The sequence below is a fragment of the Nannospalax galili genome, unplaced genomic scaffold (genome assembly GCF_000622305.1).
Source record: "Nannospalax galili isolate Female #2095 unplaced genomic scaffold, S.galili_v1.0 scaffold369, whole genome shotgun sequence".
Classification (NCBI taxonomy): domain Eukaryota; kingdom Metazoa; phylum Chordata; class Mammalia; order Rodentia; family Spalacidae; genus Nannospalax; species Nannospalax galili.
In genome coordinates, this window is record NW_008360318.1 from 323,758 (window position 1) to 345,531 (window position 21,774).

The window sequence follows — 21,774 nt, forward strand, 5'->3', positions numbered from 1 at the left end:
AGCACTCACATGGCAGCTAACAACTGTCTGTAACTCCAGTCCCAGGGGATCTGACCCCCTCTTCTAAATAACAGAAACTTTGCACTTAGAGTCTATCTTCACTCTACCCACCACTCCCAAGGCTTAATTCCCTTCCTAGATGTAAATCAAGGCCTTTTGAGAGCTAAATTCTTCCCCACAACAATAAATTGTTGCATTAATTCGCTTTTCCTGGATGATAATCATAGAATAATTATAAACTAAGGCAGCTTACTTTTAGTTACTAGACTATTTTAATTATTTCTTTTAGTTTATGTTTTATCTATTTCAAAATAAGATTAAAGCAGCATACAAATATGTTTAAAATTAGTTTATTTAGTATAAGTGATTGTACTTGCTTTCTTGTTATTGTAATCAACTTCAAGAGAACAACTTCAAGGAAGGAAGACTTATTTCAGCTCACTGTTTCAGGGGTTTAGTCTGTGGTTGCTTTACCTTGTGAAGTTGGGCAGGGCATCATGTGGTAGGAATAGGGAGCCAATGCAGTTCTTTATGTTTGGAGACAGGTAGTAGAGAGGACAGGAAGGGGCCAGAGGCAAGTTACCGCTAAGAATCCATCTTCAGTGATCTACTTCCTTGGTCTTATCTAAGGTTTCCAGAATCTTCCAAAGCAGCACCACCAGTTAGGGACCAAGTGTTCATGAGCCAATGGGCTCATTTCATTTTCAAGTCATAGCAGTAACTGAATATTAAGTCTGATTTAAGGTTTTTTTCCCCAGAACATACTTTTTCATTGAGCTGTTTCTATGATATGGCCTGGAAAAGAAAAGTTTAAGCATTTGCCTCTGGAAATATTTACTTCCAGCTACTTTAAAAACGGAGTTTCTCTTAGTACATGGAGAACTTTAGTTTGAATATTTATTTAAAACAGAATTTTTGAAAAGCCACCGTCAGTGGTTCCGCCTCTTCTCTGCTGAGGAAAGCTGGAGGACTCAATGGGATCCAGAGCTTGGCTGAAGGTCAGACTGACTGAGTAGGATTGACGTTGACTGTTAGTCCAGTGTTCCTCCCTTTACCCCGCAAAAGAACCAGTCTTGGAGCTGAAGTTTCCAGAGGCACAGCTAATTAATAACTGGGTGAGAAAGGGGAAAAAAAAAAACCCATCTCTATATTTTTCCATTAGATATTATGGTTTGATATGCACAGGACTATTTCCAAATATAAAATGACTGTAAACATATGAACCAGCAGGTTCATGAAGGGACAGTGATGAGTATATGGAAGCCAAAGGAAGAAGGACAGACGATAAAGGTAAGACTAGGAAGAGACACCCTCCCAAGGGAAGCCAGACGCCATCTACCAGGATCCTGCTCGCTAAGCTTTTCTAGAAATCAGGGAATTAGCCAACTTCCCTTCCTTAGCAGACACACCAAATATATATATGGTTATGGGGAGAATAGAGAGAATGATTTCATTCACTTGGTTGTGTTAAGAAAAAAAATATAACTTTAAATTTAACTATTTTGTAGCACGAGGAAGTTTTCCTTCTTTAAAAAAATTAATTTATTATTTTTGTAAATTTTCCCATGGGGTGTGTGTGTGTGTACATGGCACAGTATGTTTGTGGATGTCAGAGGACAACTTTGTGGAGGCAGTTTTCTCCTTCTACCATGTGGTTTCTGAGGATCAAACCCAGGTGGTCAGGCTTGCACAGTGAGTGTCTTTACCGGTGGAGCCATCTTACCAGCCATATTTCCTTCTTTTTTTTTAAAAAAAAAGTTTTATTTATTTATTGATTTAATTTATTTATTTAATGTGTATGCGAGTATTGCCTGCATGTAGGTAAGTGCACCCATGTTGTGCAATGCCCACAGAAGTCAGAAGAGGCTGTCAGATCCCCTGGGACTGGAATTATGGACAGTTGTTAGCTGCCATGTGGGTGTTGGGATTTGAACCTGGGTCTTTTGCAAGAACAGCCAGTGTTCTTAACTGCTGAGCCATCTCTCCAGATGCCCATTTCCTTCTTTTTAAGGACGTATACTATTCCACTATCTGTATATGCTACATTTTCTTTATTCATCTATTGATGGACACTTGGGATGTCTCCACCTCTTGGCTATTGTGAACACTACAACAAGGAACAGGAACAGACAAATATTCCTTGAAAAATCTTAGTTTGGAGACTTTTGGGTACATAGGGAGAAGAAGATACATTTTCAGTTTGGGAGGAACCTCCACACCGTTTTCCATAACAGCAGCAGCACTTTATGTTCCCACCAATGATTAAGAATTCCAGCTCCTCCACGAGTCACCAGTGCTGCTGTTTCCTGTTCTTTAGATAGTGGCCATCTGTCATGGTTGACTTTGGTTGTCAATTTGACATACATGGGAACAGGAAGCCTCAACTGGGGAGTTACTTCTATCAAATTGGCCTGGAGGCACATCTGTGAGGCATTTTCTTGTTTGTCAAGTCACGTGGGAGGGCCCAGCCCACTGTGGGCGGTGCCACCCCTGGACAGGTGGTCCTGGGTTGTGTAAGAAAACCTGCTGAGCATAGGCCAGAGGAACAAGCCAGCAAGCAGGGTTCCTCCATGGTCTCTGCTTCAGTTCCTGCCTCAGCGTCCTGTCTTGAGTTCCTTTCCTGGCTTCTCTCAGTGATGAACTGTGATGGGGATGTGCCAGTCAAATAAGCTCCTTTCTTCCCAACTTGGTCAGAGTTGGTTTATCACAGTAGTAGAAAGCAAACTAGGGCACCATCCTAATGGGTGTGGAGGGCTAGTTCACTGTGCTTCTGACTTGTGTTTACTCACAGCTAATGCTTTGGAGCATCTTCTCACAGAACATAGATGTGTATAAAAATGGGGCTGGGGTTGTAGTTCAGTGGTAGAGCACTTGCCTACCATGCTCGAGGCATTGGGTTGATGTCTAACACCACAACAACAGCAAAAAGCAAAGTAAAGCAACAACAAAGCCCTTATTGATACTGGAAACATATTTTGTGCAGAATAATGTGGGTAAAATTATGGTAGAAGGGTGGCGGTAAATCTTGTGTCCATGGAAAGGTCGCATTCTTTATTATGTAGGATTATACTTGAAATTTCCCACTCAATTAGTTTTTGGCTTCTGACATTATCTGTTTATTCTTGTACTTTTTATTTGATCCTTACAAGGAGGTAAATTTTGAATTTTAGAGTCACTGATTAAGATATTAATCATTAATTAGAATTATTAGAATTCAAGAAAATTTCCAACTATAAGAATTTCATTTTCCAGTTGAGGGAAGTGTGGATTAAAAAGTGAAAAACTTGGCGGTAACTGTAGCTCAGCTGGTAGAGTACTTGTCTTGTATGCACAAACCCCTGGGTTTGATTCCCAAGCACCATCTAAAGCAGGAATGGTGGTGTATGCCTGTAATCCCAGCACTTGGGAAGCGGAGGCAGGACTATTAAAAGGTCAAACTGGAGAGATGGCTCAGCGGTTAAGAGCACTGGCTGTTCCTGCAGAGGACTATGGTTTGGTTCCCAGCACCTACATGGCAGCTAACAACAGTCTGTAACTCTAGTTCCAGAGGATCTGACACTCTCTTCTGACTTCCGTGGGCCTTTCATGACATAGGTGCACTTATCTACATGTAGGCAACCTCATACACATAAAATAAAAATAACAACAACAACAAAAGTTCAGGGTCTTTGGCAAGCTACAGTCATACCTCCTTCCCACGTTCATCAAGGAGTCAAAGGGGAGGGGGTCAGTTACCCCTCCCACCCAATCAGTCAACCTTACCTGCATGTAGGACAGGGGCTAAGGATATACAAGGTAAGTACACCATGAGACACCTCTCTCACCATTTTGTGCGGCCGTCGGGAAGTCACAGGATCTATATTAACTGTGGATTTTCCAGCATAGCCGTATGTTGGAGGGGGCACTCTTCTGTAAATAAACCCCCACCCTATGCTTTGTTAGCAAGCCCAATAATCTAGTAAGGATTTAAAAAAAAAGAGATTTCAAGAGATGAACTAAAGTAAAGGTTTAACGGGCAAGTGATATTTTATGCTTAAATTACATTAAAAGCCAGAAATATTAAAAAAAAATTAGGGTCTTACAATCTTTCCATCCCCTCTTCTGCAATGGTTCCTGAGCCTCGGGTGGGTGGAGTTTAATATAAGGAGGAAGTTCATGACCATATGGAAATAAAGTCCTACAGGCTCCTGGGACCTTGCTCATATGAACCTACAGCAATGGTGTCAGCATGCACAGGACCCATGCAAACTCAAGCAGACAAAAACCCAGCATAGAACTGGGGAAATGGGCAACAGGACCCAACCTTGGTCAAAGAATTATTGGCAGCCAATTACTTCTGGGTGAGGAAGATCTGATCTTAAAGGGAGGAATTCTAGATAGGCTGATTAGACCTCAGTGGATGAACTTGAACTGAGGGACGTCTGGGGACACTAACTTGACAAGATAGGCCTTAACACAAACGACAGAATGTATGAATTCTAGTGGGGGGAGGTATGGGAGAAGGCCAATGGGGAAGGGGGTATAAAGATGATTAAGATGTTCTGTATGAAATACATAAAAATTCAAAAGATAATTTACAAAAAAATTTTCAAAGTCATACTCGCCTAATCTTGAGTTCAAGGCCAGCCTGGGCTAATGAGACTGTTTTTTTAAAAAAGTGAAAACTCAATTGGGAAGGAATATCTTTATGTAAGGGGGAATTTCTTTAAATTATTGAAGATATGATTTTTTTTTCAGCTTTGAGATAATTGACAGAAGTGTGATATTTAAGGTATACAATGTGATGACTTGATATATGTTTATATTTTGAAATAATTATCACAATCAAGTTATTTAACACATCTAGCACCTCACAAAGTTGCAATTTTTGTGTGTTTGTGTATGTATGAAGAAGGGGGAAGAGAGATTGACTTAAGGTCTACTTGGATAGGAAATTTTAAGTACACAATACAGTATCATTTATCAGCCTATCTAGAGTTCCTCCCTTTAAGAAGATAGTAAACATGATGCACATTGGATCCACAGGATTTGTTTATCATGTAACTGAAAGTTTGGACACTTTGACGGAGTTCTCTCCATTTTCTCCACCCCTCAGCCACTTTGTTTTATGAATTTAACTTTCAGAGTCCATATATAAATGAGATGATACAGTATTTGTTTCTCTTTTTGACTTCTTACACTTAACACAGTAACTTCAAGTTTCATCTATGCAAAGGACAAGATTTCTGAATAATAATATTCCACCATGTATGTAGGCAAGTGTATTTTATACTTTGTCCGCTCAGCTGATATTGGACAGTAAGGTTGTTCTTATGTCCTAGATATTTATGAATAACGGTGTAATGGCCACAGGGTACAGAGATCTCTTCAAGATACTGATTTCATTTCCTTTCCTACCCAGAAATGGGATTATTGGCCATGCAATAATGCTACTTTTTTTTTTTTTTAAGGAACTTGCTTTTTTCCATAATGGCTCCACCATTTTACATTTGTCCCAATGGTGCACAAAGCCTCCTTCTGTGTTTGCTGTGCAGCGATTTCCTCCAAAATAAAATCTTCCATCTTGAAGAGAAGCTATGTAAATAACAGGGTGTTTTTAAAGGAGGTGAAACAGTCCATCCTGCAGGGAAGCTCTCTAAGCTCAGGAAATAAACACCTCAATAGATCCAGGAAGTCCCTAAAACTGACCAGGATCCCTAGGTCCCTCCCTCCCTCAGACTGCTGAGAGACACTCTCAGACAAGTTATGCTTTTTGGAAGAAGTAGAGACCAGCTGAACACCTGTGAAAGACTCTCCAACCTGTTGAGGTGCCTGCAGGGTGTGCAGTGAGCTCTAGGTTTCCTGCTTTTGTGAACTGTCACCCATGCTGGGGTGGGCTTTGGTGAGTCATTTCTGTTCCTGTAACTCACCTATGATTGTAAGTAATCCCAATAAAACTCATTGGTTCACCAAGTTAGACTTTGGTGGTATCCTTACTTTGGTGTGATTGGCTCCCTATCAGGTGAGGAGACATTTGTTCATGTCTCCCTGGGAATAGTTTCACAGAACATATTCCTTATTCACACATAATGTGTTTTTTTACTTGTATTTTCCCTGATTCCTGATGGTGAACATCTTTTGTGTATTTGATGGGCATCTTTTCCAGAGATGGCCTTTTTAATTGGAGTATTTTGTTTTTGTTTTGATAATGAGTTGTGTGTATATTTTGGCCATTAACACCTCCTATCGATACATGGTTTATGGAATAGTTTCTTCCGTTCTGTAGGTTATCTTTTCATTGTACTGATTGTTTCCTTTACTGTGCAGAAGTGTTGAAAACTTAAATTCTAGTTTTTTTTTTATATGAAACTGCCCTGTGGGAACCGGGAACACCAGGATGATTCAGTTTCCGAAACTTCGTAGTTTCGAGCATATTTTGAGCAGGAACCACACTCTACAAGATATTTGTACTGTACCTTTCTTCTAGTTCTAATGAAAATCTTTGAGTGCTAGTCTTCAAAACTCAAAAGATTGGCTTCTATTTCTTAAAATTTAAATATATATTAACCTTTCCTTTTGTGTACATTTTGGCACTGAGATCAAGTTCACATGTGTGACATCAACATGGCAGAGTGTTAGGAATGTAGGGCAGGTCTACCCAGCTCTTATCTGTAGCTAGTGCTGTTCTGGGATTCGTGGAATATAAGGAAATCTCAACAAATATGAATGGATTAGTCAGCATTCTTTGGGGGGGGAGAGAGAGAGAGAAAGAAAAAGGAGGAGAGAGAGAAGAAAGAGGAGGAGGAGAAGGAAGAATTGATTCATATAGTTATGGATACTGAAAAATTCCAGTATCTATAGCTAATAACTGGACACCCTGGAGAGCTGATGGTGCACTTCTAGTCTGAAGGTTGGCAGACTGTGCACACCCAAGAAGAGCTGAGATTTCATTTTGAGTCCGGAGGTCAGAAAAGACAGATGTCTCTAGCATAAAGCAGTCAAGTCTGTTTAAAGTTAATTTTCTTCTTATTCAGCATTTTTGTTTTGAGTGAATCATAAATTGATTGGATGAGGCCCAAAACGCCAAGGAGAATAATTTGCTTTATTCAGTTTCCTAGCAATGCTAATCTCATGCAGGATATCGCCCCCCCCGACCCCCATATACCCAGAATAGTTAACAAAATACCTGGGCTTCCCATGGCCTACTCAAGCTGAAACGAAATGATGGTTCAAACTGAAGCATCACACTGTGGCTGCAGCTAGGAATTTCTATATGTGGCGTGTATATCCATAAGCTTACTAGCTGTATAGCCTTGAGCAAGGTATTTAATTTCACTACGCCTCAATTTCATCCTTGATAAAATAAAAATGAAGATAGTTCCTCCTCCATTGGCTTATTTTGAGAACTAAATGAATCAGTATTTGTAAAGTGTTTAGAAGATTTCATGGCAAGCTGTAAATACAGCATGTGTTTAATACAATTTTAATGTGTTTTAAAGTTATGTATTTATTTTGATGTGCAGTAGAAATACAGTTGGCATAGCTTCAAGGATATTTCTGCTTAGCGTGAGACTAAGTGAAAAACTGGGTAGATTTCAAAACAAGTATTAAGTAAACACTAGAGAAGTAGGGTAGATAGGTTCAAGAAAGCAAAGTGCATGGCAGCCAGAGGTGGCTGCAACCTCAGGAATGTCTGACAGCCCCGTGTCCTGGGACTGCTCAAATGGTTAAAAAAAAAAAAAAAAAAAAGACCACCTCAAAGCAGTTGGGGCCAGCATGACCAGCCAAGATGTCTGCTATCTTTTGCTTCATTATAATGGGAGCTCCATATCATAAAACTTACCAATTGCCTGCTCCCTGCATTATGCATCTGATGCCACGACACACCCAGAAATCCCCATATAAGGACCAAAAAAGTTTCTGGGGAAAATTCTGATTCTTGGAATTTTCCACTTTTCCCGTGTTACCTCATGAATAATTCTCTTTTCCACTGAAGTTTGCCATAGGCTCTATACAGTGTCCTGGGAGAGGAAGCTCTTTGTTGAGAAGCCCACACTCACCCCTTGACTATACTTTTACCTTCTAATAAAACTTCTTCCCATTTTCTTTATTTCATCTCTGAATTCTTTTTCTGATGGTGTTGAGAACCTGGAAACAGTGGGTAAGTTCTCCATCTGTTGTGTCCGTCTCTGAGACCGCCCCAGCCATCACCACCACCATCATTAGAACAGGAGGAATGTTGAAGAAATAATAAAAATTATGAAAGGGAAAAGTGAGTGATTAGATTTGGGAACTACTGTGGATGAGGAAAAAAAATATAAGGTGGTATTTAATATGATAACGGATTCAACTCTGAGGGATTTCCTGAGATGTAGGATGTTTACTCTTAACAATAAATGGTTTTCAGTGGCAGAATGATTGGTGACTTCAGTTCAATATTTATCCCACAAACATTACTTGAGTCCAGACTTCCTTGTCTCTGGGAGTTTCCAAAGGGCCCTGTCTGTGAGGAACCTTGAGTCAAGTAACCAAGGCTCTTCACCTTCTCTCAATTTGTGTTTCTTAGCCTGCAAAAGAAATGAATGTGGAATGACCTCAGAACGCCTTCGAGCACTAGGGCACTTCAGTATGAAGCAAGCACACAGTTCAGCTGTTCCTGCTAAATTGGCAGCTCCCTCTGATGTCCAAGGTGAGAAAGCAACACAGGGAGGCGAGTGCTGTGATTCATTTCTCGCTTTTTTTTTTTTTGTCTTTTTGAGACAGGGTCTCCCTGTGGCCCCACTTGGCCTGGAACTCACTGTGTAGACCAGGCTGGCCTCGAACTCACAGAGATCCGCCTGTCTCTGCTGGGATTAAAGGCATGCGCCACCATGCCTGGTGTGATTTTTAGCTCTCTCAGAGAGTTGGAATCTCAGTTGTTGCTAAAATTCCTTCTGAGAGGTGGGTATGGCATTTGGCTCTCTCCTCCCACCATCCTTGCAACAAAAGGAGATATAATTTCTCCAAACTACGTTTGGGCTTCCGTACAGATCAATGGCTAAGTGGTTACTTACAGGTTGAGTGTGGGTGGTTCCCTCAGGTCCCAGCCAAAATAAACTCTTTTGTCTGTAAGTTGCTTTTGGTCCTGGTATTTTATCATAGCAATAGAAAATTAAGTAACACAATGCCCCTGAACACTTTACTAGGTCTAGAGATGTTTGTGAAGTCAAGAAATGCAGATTGCTGTAATTTGGTGTACATTTAAAAGTTAAAAAGGAGCTTTGGTGGCAGGACTGGGTAAATAATTTATTAGTTGGTTAGAAGGTTCTTGTACCAATCCTTGTTTCTTTAATTAAATGACCTTCCACAGTTGACATTATTCCAAGTTTCAGACAAGCTAAGTTACATAAGAGTCTTATATCACTGACCGTCTGTTTCATATGACTAAGCTCATCTTACAATTGTGGTTTAGAACAGCTATCTCACACAAATTGCTATTTGCACATAATTTTTTTCCAGCGTCAATTTAATATAGCAAATACTATGGAGTGATAGTTCAGAGCTGTGTTCTGTGAGGTTTCAGAGAGTAACCGGGATGCACACCCCTGGGAGCTTGGACTGAAACAGCATGACAGAAATCCAATCACCCACATTATATTGATGATGTTGTTTACGGAGAATCTGATGATTTTCCCTGAAAGTAAGGTGTGCTTTATATGAAATATGATGGTCAGGAAAGAGGCTTCGGGTACTGGCCAGTCTAAAGAAAAATTTCTTGGCTCTGAGAACTTGGTTCTTAGGAACTCTGTCTTACTTCATTATAAATCTCTTCTAAACCTTGTAATGCCCAGACTCCCTCCAGGCAGCACTCTCTAATTATAGCTCCCTTGAGTCACTGGAGGCTTTTAAGAACTAGGATGCTGAGAGACAGATACACTATAAAAACAAATTTGTTCTACTGGGGGTATAGCTCAGGGGTAGAGCATTTGACTGCAGATCAAGAGGTCCCTGGTTCAAATCCAGGTGCCCCCTCAGTTTTCTTATCTTTATTTTAGAATATGGATTGAGTGATTTTTTTTTTTTTATATTTTCTTCTGTGACTCTTGGCTAACTGAATAATAAAAACGCCCTTGTACTATTGGTGTTTTGTAAATATCAATCTAGGCTTTCTTATCTCCCATTTCTCACAGGAATTTTACTTGATGTGTATTATCTGAATTTCCATGGAGACCTAGAGTTGGGGATGATCAGCAACTTGTAAAAGCTTCAAAGAGCAGCTCAGGATTTGAACTCGGAGCACACACTCTTAGTGACCCCTGTATACTATTCACTTCACTGTGTCAGGCATGGTGACACACTCCTGCAGTCTCAGCACAGGGAAGTGGAGGCAGAAAGACCAGGAGTTCAAGGCCAGCTCTGGCTGCATAATGGGTTTCAGGCCAGCTACACGAGACTTTGTATCGAAAACCAAACTAAACCAAACAAAAACTCTGTGATAAAATTCCCATTACTAAGTGATGTTTCCAGGGTCATAGGACAGTCCATCCAATGTTACATTTTGACAGCGAGGAAATCCCTACAATTTAGTGACTGCGCCCTGAGGAAAAGCCAAGGAAGAAAATCCTTCTCCAGTGCTTGCGGCTGTAGCTTAGTAGCAGAGCATTTGCCCAGCATGTGTGAGAGCCTGGTTCAAGTCCCAGTCCCTAAGCAGGTAAGGGGGAGGGAAAGAAGTAAGTAGGAGAGAACTGTCTGCTGGGGCAAAGCATGAACTGGTCTGAAGTTTAGGGAACTGTACTTTTCTTTCTCTAAAGCGTGAGGAATTCCTACTACCTTCTATTCGCCACTTATTTTCAGTAGCCATCACTCCCCCATTGGACGCCTTCATTTAGTACCAAGATATAGGGCCGGAGGTGGGGCAGGGTACGCAGCATGCGCAAGGCTGTGTCTTTAGTTCTGTTTGAATAACACACTCCGAGCACCTGCTATGCGCCAGAACTGTGCAAAGTGTGAACCCAGAGGTGAGACCCAGGTCCTGCCCTCTCCATCTGCTCCCGCGCGAGCCAGATGAATACAGTGCGTGAGCTGTGTGCCACATTTAGCAAAGTGAAGAGGCAGCGATTGCTTCTGTCTAGAGGAGGGGACTTAAGGGAGGCTTCAGCCAGGAGCTGATGATGGCCAGTCAGTCTTGAGAATAATATCCCACAGAGTGCAGAGTGGAGGTCGGGGTGGTGAAGGATGGTCACAGCTCTAGGCAGAAGCAGCAGCAATAGAATAGACAAAGTTGGAGTCAGGTGGCTGCATAGAGTGTGATGTGGAGAGTCAAAAGCTGAAGAGAGGAGTGGAGATCACAGGTGAAGACTTTTTCAAGTGGGGTGAGGAGACTTGGAATTTATTGAGAAGGCATTTACAAGGGTGGAGGCGGCGGAATCTAGACAGACCGCCTTCATAGGCTCTGGGAGCAGTGGGGGTGGAGATGGAAATGAGGTCTGGGAAACTTTAGCAGATGGTGGGGCAGACAGGGAAAGGGTAGGCCTAGACTTAAGCAATCTGAAATATAGAATCAACAGGGCAGCACCCAGTGATTAACTGCAGCTAGGGGAAGGAGCTGGGAGAAGCCCAGAGTTGCCTTAGATATTTTGGCCTAGTTGACAGAGGCATCACCAAGCAAGATGGGGCTGCGGGAGGCTTGTCAGATGTGTGGTTAGGCAAGGCTTGCACTCTACCCTGAACCTACACCAGGATCCTGGCCTACCACCTGCTAACTTTGAGACCCTGGCCCAGATATTTTAACTATGATGTGCCTCAGTTTCCCACCTGCAAAATGAGCATACTACCAACAACAACTATTTTATGAGATTTTTGTGGGTTCAGCACCATGCTGGACACATGGGGAATGAGCAATGTATTTGAGACATTATTATTCTAACAGTGCCAAATAGGTAGAGATGTAAGTTGGGTCCAGAAGATGAGAAGCCTAATTTGGAGCACTACTGGCTTTGAAATCCGTGGTTCCATCAGTGTGGAGATGGTAGGAATGGGTATTTGGGGCCTTCGGAAAACCTGTGACGGAGAACCCCAGCCCCCTGGTCCCACAGGTGCTGGAAGCCCTCGTCAGGGCAGGTTTGTTACAGCGACAGGTATTTCCTTGGCCTTTTCGTTTAGTCTTGGCAAGATACAGGATTAAGAGTGCTTAGATTAGAATTTAGGGGAGTAGGAATCAGAAGTGTTTAGGGGTGAATTGTGAACTTCAGAACATCTCAGGCTTTTGTTTTTTTGTTGTGTTTGTCTGTTTTGGTTTAACTATGAAACAAAACTGATGGCCCTGCACGAAAGTCTGGTAAAGTAAGCACGATATCTAATACATGCGTATCTGCCATAATTTCCTGCAATTTTGGAGTTGAACATGAGCTTCTGAAGTCCATTTGTAGATACCAGTCGAGAGCCCTTCCCAGTACCACACTCGTTGGTGGCTCCTTCTGCTTAGTCCATCTATTGATTTGCCTGGAGATCTGTGGGTGGTGGGTGATGTAATTTATATTTTTAAAAAGCTTGAAAATTAAACTGAGGCTACAGCCCTGAGCTTTAGGTGGTGGAAAGGAAACAAATAAAATGCTTTGGGAAAAGCAGGAGGTGGAGAGCTGAGAAGGGAGTTAAAGATAAATCCTAAAGGCATCTCAAACATGAAAGGTATTTATGAGGTGTGATGTAGGTCATAGAAACAGAACATAGGTTTGTGTGAAGCCTGTGTTTGTTGTGGGGGTATAGCTCAGTGGTAGAGCATTTGACTGCAGATCAAGAGGTCCCTGGTTCAAGTCCAGGTGCCCCCTGTGGCATGTTTTGTTTTTGCTGGCAGCTTCTTTACAAGCCCTTATCTAGGTCAAAACTGAGAGAAACACTCCCTTCCCTCACCCACACTGGATGCCTCTTGGGTCCACCCTCTGCTTCTCTACTGCCTCTATGTGTGAGAGACCATGAGATGCACTTGGTGCTCCACGAACAAGCAGAACCTGGGGGTATTGAGGTCATTTATCTCTTCTCCTTAGGATGGATGGAGCCCTGGGATGTAGTAACTTTTTTATCTTGTCAGTCAGCTTTGCTCAATCAGACCATCATTGCACTAGTTCCCATGTGCTGACCAGCTTGGAAATACACCCTTGAGCTGATTTAACGTTCTCTTGCCGCCTCGCTTCCATCTCACACTCTCAAAAACCAACAGCAGCAGGCTCTTATCCTCCAGCTCTGGGGTCTAGGGTTCTCAGGCGTAGCAAGCCCTAAGGAGGCTTTGCCAGCACCCTATTCAGCCTCTACCACAAGATTGGTCTGATTTCAATGGCCAGCTTCTGTATTTCCTTAGAGTTTTTCTGGTAGCCAGAGCCTATTGTATGCCTGGCACATAAAAGTGCCAGAGATCTATGCAGCCTTGAGCAGTGACTGACAGAAGTCCTTGTTTACATGGCCCAGATTCTTCATTCCTTTGTGAGGTAGCTCTAATCTCTTATGCTGCTGGACTGGCTCTAGAATTCTCTAGTGGAATTAAGTTTGTTTTCTAGCATCTTCCCTTTCCTGTTCAACTTTTCTTGTCCTCTGCCAAGATGTCCTGGAGTCACCTGCCACAGAAATTTGCTCTTGAAATTTTGATTGATTGATTTGAGACAGGGTGTCACTATGTAGCCCAGGCTAGTCTTAACTCAGTCTCTCAGTCTACCTGCCTAGAGTCACCTGCCACAGAAATTTACACTTGAAATTCTCTCTCTCTCTCCCTCCTTCCTTTCCTTCTTTCCTTTCTTTCTTAATTACATGGTATGTAAGTGGAGGTCAGAGGACTGTTGCACCCAAATCTCGTGACCCCCAATGACCACCAAGGAGTCTGGAGTGTATGCAACAGCAAAGAGCCTTTATTTGAGCTTAAGCTCTGGCCCCTCAGATTTCACCAACGCAGCGGATCTGTACTGAGAGTCCTGAACCAGGGTGGGGCAAGCTTTTTATAGGGAGTTTTGCTGAAGCCCGCACAATGAGCCAGATGCACTTTAAAATGATTGGATGGTCCTATGTTCTGAGTACCGGGAGGATTCTTATTGGTAGGGGCTGTTTTGACGGCATTGGAATGTGCTGACTGTTGTCTATAGGGTCAGAAGTTTCTGCTTCTACCTTATAAGGCTTTTACATGCCCGGGCTTGCTTAATCTATGGCTTTCGGGGGTGGGGGTGTGGGGGTGTGTGGGGGTTAGGGTTAGCAACTGGAGATTTACAACATGCCTGGGCTTGTCTGGGCTTGCCTGAAACAGCTAGCCAAAATGGAGTCAGTGTATTCTGACTCTTGCATTTTGACTCTTCAGGACGACTAGCAGGAGTCTGTTCTCTCCATCGTGTGGGTCCCAGGGATTGAACCTAGGTCATCAGGCTGGGCAGCAGGTGTCTCTGCCTGCCGAGCCATCTTGCCGGCTCCCATACTTGATTGCTTGATTCAGAGAGGGTACCTGTGAGAATCCAAACTAAGGCCTCAGCTTGACACAACTTTAGAAAGGTATTTCTTTCACTTAATGTATACTATTCATGCCATTAAATATTCCAAGTTTTTTCTAAAACACATCACTTTTTTGGCGTGTGTGTGCACACATGTGTGAGTGTACATTGTGGATACATATGGAAGCCGGAAGATGACTTCATGTGTCATCTTCAGCAAGGCCATCCACCTCATTTGAGACAGGACCTCTGATTGGTCCAAAGCACACCACTTGGGCTAGATTGGCTGGCCAAGGAGCTAGGGATCCTCTTGTCTCTGTCTTCCCACCACTGTGCTTACTGACTTAACATTCCCTGTCTGCCTCACTTCCATTTCCAACCTACAGTCTGAAAAACTATCAGCAGCAGGCTTCCTCTTCTAGCTCTGGGATTGCAAGGGTGCCAGCTTGGCATTTCTGTGTGAGTTCTTGGGGTCAAACTCAGGTCATCACACTTACAAGGGCAAGCACTTGACTGACAGAACTATCCTACCAGCCCTGAAATCCATCACAGTGTTTGTTATATAGATAATCAAAATTTACATAATAGTGTATTGACTATTTTGGTTGGAGTCAACTTTCATATTCAACTATAACTGACCCAGCCTGACCAATGGAGTTAGGCAGACTTTATTCCTTGGGTCAGCATGACCAATTCATAAGCCATAAATGGGTCATTTGTGCATGTGGGGGAGGGAAGGATGAGATCCACATGGAGATCTATTTGATGTTTTCTTGAAGGTTGCTATGTCACAGAGGTCCTTAGAGGGAAATCAAAAGACTCTTGATTATAATCCACTTTAAAAGAAAATGAATTGCACCCAAGCTTTCATTAAACAAAGTACAGCCCCGTCTCATCTTTCTTTGAAAAGAAACGACAAGCAAAGTCATTGTGTAGTGTTTGATGGATTTTGTTTTACTCTCGGGCAAATTGGGTTTTCTTCTTTGAAAGAACTATCCCTCTCTCATTGTAATACAATTAGGAAGACTTTTTACAGTTTTGGTTTTCGCTCTCTGCAATGGTTTCAGGCCAGTTAGCTAAGCTCTCTGAGCTCTTGGTTCTTATATATGCATTAGGGGCAGAAATAGTTCTCTCTTTACTAAATTTGCAGTCGGAATTGGACGTCAAGTGCATAGCAGATAGTAATTGCCCTATAAATGCTAGTTACTCTTTTTTAAATTCTCTTTTTCTCCTTCTCACTGTCTCTCTCTGTCTCTCTCTTTCTCTCTGTCTCTCTTTCTGGGTGTGTGTGGGGAATGTGCATAAGTGCATGTGCACACAGAGGCCAGGGAGGATACCAAGTGTCCTGTTCCATATCACGCTCCATTTATTCCCTGGAGACACTCTCTCACCGAATCTGGAGCCAGCACTGGGGTGATAGGTGTACATGGACACACGTGACTTTTTACATAGGTGCAGGGGATGTAAACTCAGGTCCTCATGCTTGTGTAGCGAGCACTCTCCCACACTGAGCTCTATGATAGCAATTCTTATTTCACTGTGATTTTGTTTTCAATAGTGTGAGGAGTGGCATAGAGCAAAGAGTGGGATCTAGGAGATGTGAAAAGGGGGTGGTAAGGGTGGGACATGAAGATGTCTCATCAGATCGGAGGGCTCAGAGATGGCTGCTCTACACAGTCTTGTAGTGACAGACTTGATCTCATACCCTTGCATAACCCCAGCCCTTCTTCCTGAGTCCCACTAGGACTCTTCAAGTGCTAATTCTAGGTTGACCTCCCACTAGATCCACTACATCAGAAACTCTGGGACCAGAGTCAAGGAATCTGTTTCACAAAGCCCTCAGTGTCAGGAGATACTGATGATCACAATGTGTGAGAACTGCTGGCTTAGCTTGAGCCTCTACTTATCCTGTCTAGCTCCTCCTCAGATAGCTAGTACTTGGGAGTCCTGTCTGGTGCAGCTTCCCCCTTTCCTAGCCTTGGTCCTTAGCTGTTGCTATTTGTTTATCTCAACTGTGCACTCTTCCAGTTCTGCTTCGGATTCCTCACTTTTGGCCTCATTTTAGGATGTTGGATCCTTCATGATCTGATGGATTTCTATTTGTTCTTTGATATCTGTGTGGCAGCTCCAGATAAATAAAAGATGCAGTTGAGCCCTTGAATCCTCAGTATTCCTGGAGTCAGGCCAGGAGGCAGATATTTCTATTAGGTAGCCATCTCTGTAGGAGGGTTGCCCATTACTAGCCCAACTTCTAGTCTCAATGCTGCCCAAAGCTCTGCAGCAATATGACTATAAGTCAGGGGAAATAAGAATATTTCCTCTGAATTTATAATTCTGCTTCCAGGACTCAAATGTGCGCATCCTTCTGCTCCATGCCATTTTATCTCTGAGTTTTATCTGTTTCTCCCTCGCTGTCTTATTTTTCCTGAGTCTTTTGTCTTTCCTGACTCATTATGACTAATACTGGAGACTTGCTATTTAGGTAGTGTATTAGCTACCTACTGCAGTGTTACAAATTACCCCCACATTGGGTGGGAAGAGTGTGAGCGTTGGAGGATGACGAGGTGTGCTGTGAAACGCTGTCCTCTGAATATGACATAGCACACATGAACTCACAGTCAGCTGCTGTTACTGTACAAGATCTACATACAGTCAGATCAAGTAAACATTCCAGCATGCAGCAGGGAGGGCTCCCAAGGCCCCACCTCTAACTGAGAAGCTGATGGCTGCTGGGGGAGGGTGGGTTACTTTTCACTGGGGGTGGGCTGCCCATGCCCCAGTCAATGACTCCATATCTACCTGCATCTGGGCAGCACTTTTGGACTCTGTAGGTTATGAAAAAATAAAAAAAATAAAAAAAGATAAAAAAAGAGTACATGAAACTGGAGGGAGATGTGCTAGGTAAGGGACCAAGGGGAGGGGACAAGGGGATTGAGGGGGGATCTGATTAAGATACACTGCATACATGTCTAAAATTTTCAGAGAATAAATTAAAAATGACCCCTTCCAATCCCCTTCTCCAACTTTCTGGTTTAACAAGCAATAATAGAAGTTTATGATGTCACATGGTTCCTTCCTAAGGGGCACTTGTGTCTACAGTGGCTGTGACTTGGGGTCTCCTACAAGGCTGCAGTCAAACCATAAATGGGATAAAGATTTGGCTGGGGAGGGGCATGCTGCTCCCAGTGGGGTGCTGTAAAACAGTCAGGTGGACAGGCTTTGGTGCTGTAGGTGAACTCTTTGCCATCTAGATGTCCCCGTAGGAGTGCTTGAATGGCATTATAGCATGGCATCTAGATACCACTGTAGTGAGCAATCTAAGAGAGAGTAAAGGCAGGCCTTAAAAACTATATCCCCAAGTCACAGATCATCCTGTCACATTCGATTAGAAGTAAATCACTAAGGATAATTGACATTCAAGAAGAGGAATGTCAAAGATCTATGGACCCATTTAAAAACACCTGTCAGTCTTTGGAGAAAGCTTTTTGCTTGTATCAGCTGTTTTAAGATACGATGTTGAGGCTGGAGAGATGGCTCAGCGGTTAAGAACACTGGCTGTTCTTGCAGAAGACCCGGGTTCAAATTCCAGTACCCACATGGCAGCTAACAACTGTCCGTAGTTCCAGTTCCAGGGGCTCCAACAGCCTCTTCTGTCCTCTGAGAGCATTGCATGACACAGGTGCACTTACCTATATGCAGGCATAACACTCATACACATAAAATAAAAATAATAAGTAAAATATTTTAGAAAAAGATACTATGTTGTACTAGAATAATCTAAAAGATTTTAGATGTTGGCTCTCTCTCTCTCTCTCTCTCTCTCTCCCCCCCCTCTGTTTCTCTCTGGTGCTGGGGAATCAAACCAGAGATTTGGGTATGCTAGATAGGTGCTCTACCACTGAGCTATACATTCCCCGCTAGACAATGGTCATTGTCTTTGAGGTAGCCCACCTCAAGATGGTCAGCCTTTCTTATCTGTTTCCAGTTCTTCATCCATGTTGATCCTGAGATTCTAGAGAGTTCCATTCTATTATGGCAAAACCAACCATTTACTGAGCCCCCACTGTGTGGACTGATACCTGATGTATTTGGCCATGCCCTGTTGCCTGTTTACAACCCTGTGAGTCTGACGTGTCCTGATACAACCAATACCTTTGTCAATAAAGAGACTCATCTGAATTAATAATTTCAAAGTTTTTGTATGTTATATAGGCTCTAGGCTATTATGTAACTATATCCAGGAATAACATCAGGCCAAGTTGCTAAACTGAGTGAGAGGCAGCTAAAACCCAGCCCAGACCTCCCAAGTCACAGAGCCCCCTGGTCTGTGCAGCATGTAAACAGACAAAAGTGAGCCGTTTTCTAGGGTATATAAGTAAACCATTAATTTGCTGTGTCTTGAGCATACAGGGCTCTGTCCATTCTATTTTTTTTCTATTTCTCACACTGGTGTGTAAGCTGGCAGTGGCCCAAATTGTATCTCTTTCTGTTGCACATGACAGAAACCTAATCCAAATGGATTTTAGAAAAAAGCAATGGAAAAGTCTAGAAAAATCTGCATCCATCCACCCAAGTCAGGTTACAATGGGCTTGTCTCTCTGCCCTTGGACCGGCCTTTCTCTGTGTTAACATTATCTTTAAGAGATTCTCTACAAATGGTGGCCAGTTGACCAGGTTTTACTTCTCTACTAAAACCTCAGGACAATAGGAATTTCCAGAAAAGTCCTGTGATTAAGTGCGTGGGCCTGTTTCTGAGCCAGTCCTTTAGACTTTTCTGTTCAGGTAGGTCTTCAATTTTGTTCGTTTATAGAGCAGATGATTTAGTTTCACCCCATTCAAACCTCAGTAGGTTTAGGAGTAAGTGATTATTTATGGGAAGATTGGGTACTTTTACCAAAACGGAGGAAATGAATCTTTGAAGGGCTGGAAACAATATACATTGGCTACACTCACTGAGTTCACAGAAGTGTGAGCTTTCATCACTGAGGATAACTACAGGCAGAGGCCTGAGTTCCTCGCAGGGTTCCTGGCAGTAGACTGCAGCCTCGGTTTGAAGAGCAGCATGTTTGCTCTTTCATTCTGCATTCCATAACGCCTGGTTTCTGAGTTTGCTTTTGGGCCACAGGAGCTGATATTCATATGGTACTGACTCTTTGAAGGGAGTCTAAAGTGTATTCTCTTTGTGTGTAGGAGGTAGGTTGTCCTACCTGGGAAAAGGCTAGGGGGCATTCTGAACTCTGGTGGTCTAAGCATTTCCATTGGCCAGATCAACTCTCAGAATCTAAAGGTCTGATGGAAAGATAGAAAATAGTAGGTTAGGGAGTTTATTCTATGCTAGGCTGTATGCTTAGGGTGGTCCATATTTGGCTCAGGGTCCTAGGCCAATCAGGTAATTTCATTTTTTTATACAGCAACTGGTTATGGAATGAAGTCACAACCCAAGCACAGTCAATGCTTCTCAAAGGGGCTATTCCTAGTTCTTTTGGGAGTAGGGAGTTTTTCTTGTCTGTTTATTCTGTGCAGGACTTACCCTAAGAGGATGCAAAACTGAAGATTTCTTGTCATGTTGTATGTGACCTGCAAATAAGAGATTCATACCCAATACATCCTGATACCATCTAGTTCTAGTGAGTGACCTCAGTGGCCCAGTGATGCTTGGATCCTAGGCTTAGTAATCAAAGCCCAGTTTTATTTTCTTATACTCACCCTGATATCAGAATTCCACTTAGTTCCTCCATCCTTGTGTTAGTTGGTTTTGTGTTGCTGTGACAAAATACCTGAGATAAGAAACTTAGAAAAGGAGGGACTGGAGAGATGGCTCAGAAGCTAAGAACACTGATTGTTCTTGCGGAATCCCAGCACCCACATGGCAGCTAACAAATCCCAGCACCCACATGGCAGCTAACAACTGTCGGTAATTCCAGTTCCAGGGGATCCGACAGTCTCTTCTGTCCTCCGCGAGCATTGCACAACACAGGTGCACTTACCTACATGCAGGGAATATACATATACACATAAAATAAAAATAATAAATAAATAAAATATTTAATAAACAAGGAAGAGATACACTTAAAAGAGGAAAGGATTACTTTCATTCTGTTTTTTAGAGGTTTCAGTTCATGGTTATGTGGGCTGTTGCTTTGGGTCTATGGTAGGACAGTGCTTCATGGTGGAAGCACATGGTGGAGGAAGCCTGAATACCTCATGATGGCCAGGAAACAAAGAGAAGGAGTCTGATATGTCCTTCAAGGACAAGCCTCCAGTGACCTAATTTCCTCATACTAGGCTCCATCTTCTAAAGGTTCCACCACAGGCTGGTGACCAAGCCTTTAACACATGGGACCATGGGCTTTGGGGGTTCATTTATCCTAACTATGGCAGCTCTCCTGAGCTTGCAGACCTCTGGTAATGCTGCCATGTGGTTGAGGACTAATAAGAACACTCATGAAAGTCTTTTTTTCTAAAACGAGGGGAAAGAACCATCTGCATTAATATTGAGTCTTGGCTCCTCTTTCTTTAAACTTTCTGCAGAACGACAATTCTTTTCTTTCTTTTTTGCAATGACTAATTTTCCAGATTCCCTTTGGAATATAAACAGCTGATCTTTGGAATATAAGCAGATGGGGGGATAGCCCCCTCTCTGGCAGGAGCTGGGAGGACGCAGGGCTGGGAGAGCTTAATTCTGTTCTCCCATTATTCTTCCTGGAACATACTGAATTCTTGAGTTTTGGGTTTCAATATTGGAAAGAAATGCAGTTATTCAGAAAATGTTACTTCCTCTGAATCTGGTTGGTTTGTCCTTATTGGTATCATTTTGAGAAAAATTTCTGATGATTTGAGTGAATTAGGTAGATTTAGCACAGAGGAAATTGACTTTAAGATAGGGATACCAGGGAGAGTACGGAATGGGGGGGGGGGGGGGGAGAGAGAGAGAGAGAGAGAATACAACTTGAGATAGAAATAAACTTGGATCCACCTACAGTTATGGTGTCAACTTTTGGTAGGGCAATTGGGATATTGATAGAAGCACCAGGTTTGATAACAAAAATACAGGAGAACCAGAAAGCCTGAATTTTAGGTAAATAATGCATACTTTTTAAGTATATCTCATCTTACAGTAAGAGAATGTAGCTCAACTGTAGGTACTTGTCTAGCATGTACAAAGCCCAGGCTCCATCTTTAGCTCTATAAAGGAAAAAAATGTGTTAACAAAGCTGATTGTGAGAATAAGGGGATTTTTTTCTCTTCTAGGGTATCCTAAATAGCTTAAGTTGTCAACTTGACATACCTGGGAAGAGGGAACCTCAACAGGGGAATTTCCTCTGTGGTATTGGCCTGTGGACGTGTCTGTGAG

The 21,774-nt window shown here is 42.6% G+C and overlaps 2 non-coding genes across 2 annotated transcripts; both read left to right on the forward strand.

Moving 5' to 3' along the window:
• Window positions 1-9,918: 9,918 nt before the first annotated feature.
• On the forward strand, window positions 9,919-9,990 carry Trnac-gca. The gene has a single exon. It is a non-coding gene; the product is annotated as a tRNA-Cys (tRNA).
• A 2,723-nt stretch (window positions 9,991-12,713) lies between these two features.
• Window positions 12,714-12,785, forward strand: Trnac-gca. Its single transcript has one exon. It is a non-coding gene; the product is annotated as a tRNA-Cys (tRNA).
• Window positions 12,786-21,774: the final 8,989 nt, after the last annotated feature.